We start from the raw sequence: 3,836 nt of genomic DNA on the forward strand, positions 1-3,836 counted from the left end.
CATTGTAAATACCCTAAACCAGGGTTCACAAACTTTAAAACAGCTTTGACTCTGGCCAGGGACTTTCTTTGCAAACCCACAGACAACAATACAAAATATGTAAAAAGAAACAAAACAAAAACATGTATTCACATTTCCTCCAACTTTTACTGATTTAGTTTCACTTTAAAATTATATAATATGTTTACATTTTCTTGCACTACAACCACAAATGTATTGTGTCGGTATTTTATGTGAATGAAGTGGAAGAAAATTGACTATTAAAATTAGAAAAATTTAGTGTACATTTACATTCAGCTCCACCAACGCATTACTTTGAATCACCACATTTTGCTGCATGTTATTTTCTTTTTTTGGTCCCCAATCGAACCGAGTCTACCGAACTATCAGGTGTGAAAACACCATCATTCTTGGTTCGAATCCAGATGTGAACATCAAGCAGACTGGAGATTAAATCGCTGGGCATTCTGGGTAAATACAACAAAAACAAACTCACAAGAGTCTTGTTCTAGTGGGAGAAATGGCTCGTTGTCTTTTACCAGAGATGAAATTTAAATCCTACCGCCATTAAAATCTGACGCTATTCCATTTTTGTTTTCATTTTTTCAAGAAGGAAGTTTCGCTCATGTCTTTTTTTTTTTTTGGAGGTTTCTGTGTCGTTTCCTTAACGTTCCCCTCCTTCCACAGGCGAGGAGGGGAACAGGTTTTGGTGTGAAACAGAACTGCAGCAGCTGAAAATGTCAAAAAAATTTCCAACTTTGGTCCCCAATCGAACCGAATCTATCAGGTGTGAAAACCCCCTAAAGCTGTGCACTTCGTCCCCCTCATTAACATCGTAGATTCCCTTCTGACGCTGGATTCAGGGGTGGCAGGAAAAACAATGGCTATTTGAATACTGAATTCAATCCCTGTTGAGCGAGTCAGCATCCATTCACACCGCGAATATCTTCCGTTCTTATTCCTACGCCTCCCCCTGGTGGAACACAGCAACCTGAGATGGAAACAGCAAAAATCCTTGATTTCTGATTTATTTAAATTAAATTTTCATAGGAATTTACTGTGCATTTGCTCACATTCCTGCTGCTTCCTCTGCCTCCTTTGCACCACTTGCTGAGGGTTACAGAGTGTTGCCTTTTGAAGTAGACATTTGCATAATCAGATTAGGGTGCGTGATTGTCTCTGCGCGCCCCCTGCTTCCTTCACAGGGTGCTCCAGAGGAGAGAGGGTGCTGTCCAGCCCAACAATGGAGGACTCCCCTCCTCTGGCAGTGGACACGCAGCCCTTGCACCTGCATCTTCTGCTCCCACGTCGCAGGTCGATTACAGCCGCTGCTCAGCCCCGGACCCGCTGAGATTGGGAGGAGGAGGAGGAAGAGGGCGGCTCGAGTGCGATGGGAGAGGAAGGGCAGGGGTTGAGCTAAGATATTTAAACATGCAAAGAGTGAATTGGCTTTAAGGGGATAAAGAGCTCAGGGCCTATCGGCTGGCGCCCAGCTCCAGAAACGCTCTCTTTATGGAGCCGGGAGAGCGTGGGGCTGCCTGCGCCGATCTGCTCCATTGTGATAACGGATTCAGACAGCATGCCAGACGCTGATAAGGAAATGTGCTCTCAATAGACGATTACCCGCATGCTCGCGAAGGAATAGTCAATCAGGAAGATGTGGAGGGAGTGAGAGGCATGCAGATTTGTTGTTATGTTGTTTTTTTTTACACATCAGGTTTTTCCTAACTCTGCAGAAACACCGTAATGTTCCGACCTGATTGGGAGGAATCTGTAAATAAAGTGTTACCATGACAGCATTTTTACCTCATATTCCAGTTTTCGAAGAAACCACAAAGCTTATCACTGCAAAAACACAAAATCCTACCAAGTATTTTTGTCTAGTTTATAGTGAAAATATCCTAGTTCACTAGAAATAAGACAAAACTTACTTGGAAGCAACTTTTCAGCAATAAATAAGAGCTTGTTTTAGGTAAATTATTCCTTAGTATTGATGAAAAATGCCTAGTTCCACTGGCAGATTATTTAACTTATAACCAAACATTTTTACCATGTTTAAATTAAAATAATCTACCAGTACAACCAGTACTTTATTTATCAATATTAGGGAATTATTGACTTGAAACTAGTACATATTCCTGAAAAGTTACTTGTGATTTAGTTTTGTCTGATTTCAAGTGCACTTAGATATTTTTACTTATTTTAGAATAGAATAGAATAGAATTCAACTTTATTGTCATTGCACTGTCACAAGTACAAGCAACGAGATGTAGTTTGCATCTATCCAGAAGTGCTCTACGAGATATAAATATTTATTTACAGATGTACAAGACTATGTATGTATGGACTATAAGGGGTTATAGCAAGGGGTTATACCATAAATACTTGTTAATATTTTGTGTTTTTCCAGTGTTACAAAGGTTCAGCTGTCATTTCTCTCCAGTCGTTGAGTCCAGCTGCTCTGGCTTCGTTTAGTCAGAGTTTAGCTCCCCCGGTTGAAGAGCCTGCAGTCAGATCAGTGTTTACTCTTCAGCTCAGTTAGCCGCCATGTTTGGTCTGAGGATCGGCCACAATAGATGGTTAAGCAACTAAATGTTGGCCAGGCAGCTGAAATGAACCGACTGCTGCCGTTAGCTCAGCCGTTAGCAAGACAATAACTCAGAAAATCACAGATGTCTGTGGTAGCAGTTGTTCATTCTCAGGTTTTCATTATGGAAAATTGTTACTTTTCTGTAAAGGCAGCCTGGAAAATCCTGAAAAAACCTGGAAATTTAGTTTCTGTAATATGGATTAAAAATCCATCCAACCAGTCAATATACATCCATCCATCCAGTCAATATACATCCAACCATCCATCCATCCAGTCAATATCCATCCAACCAGTCAATATCCATCCATCCGTCCGTCCGTCCGTGTTGTTTTCTTTTAGGTTTATTGTTTTTACCTTTACATCATCCTGTTTAAATAACTTTTGTTTCTGTTTTTCTTCCAGGAATTCCTTCGTTCGCTCTCGGCGTTTATGACATCATCCCTCCAGCAACGCCGTCCGCACAACGACCAACTGGACAGCGTTTGACTTCAGAGCGACCTCTGACCTCAGGGGTTACAAGTTAAGCAGGCACATCGAGCCGTTCCTCTGTCTGGCCTCTGGTCAGCGGACAAAGGGCAAAGGTCAGCCTTGTGTCCACATGGCTGCAGAGGAACAAACCTCTGAGCTTTGATGACACAAAGCAGCAGCTTTTCTTCTTTGCTTCAGTGATCACAGTGTGACAATATAAGCGGGCAAAATGGCGGCCATCTTGAAAAATGGCTGTCATCCTGAAATTCAAGTGGTTTTGCTTTTTGAAAATTTGGAAAATTACCTTCATAGTTTCTTTATTTCTGGATAGTTATGGAAAACAAACTAATAAGGAAAAATATAAATTTTCGACAACTTTATTGAAGTAGGATGAATATTGAATATTAATTTATATAATAATAATAACTGCCAGGCTTTACAAAAAATAAAAATGTACATTTAGATTAGGAGTGTCTATTTCAGATCGACTTGCAACAAGAGCAATGAAACGACTCAGAGCTAAACATCAGAAGCCTTTTCTTATTGTTTTGTTTGATAATTGTGGTACTTTTAGATAATTGAACCTTACTTTTAGTTGATGTTTGAGGTGAAAACTTTGAACACAAATACCTAGAATGTTATTTAGAAATGTAAAAAAATATCTGGAAATTTATAGCCTTAAAGTGTTGAATGTAATGAAAACTGGGTCAGAACTTCTGTCAGTTACAGTGTTTCTGTGTAAATATTTCACAAAATGCATAAAGGAAAAACACCCAAA

The sequence above is a fragment of the Xiphophorus hellerii genome, chromosome 12, assembly GCF_003331165.1.
Source record: "Xiphophorus hellerii strain 12219 chromosome 12, Xiphophorus_hellerii-4.1, whole genome shotgun sequence".
NCBI lineage: Eukaryota > Metazoa > Chordata > Actinopteri > Cyprinodontiformes > Poeciliidae > Xiphophorus > Xiphophorus hellerii.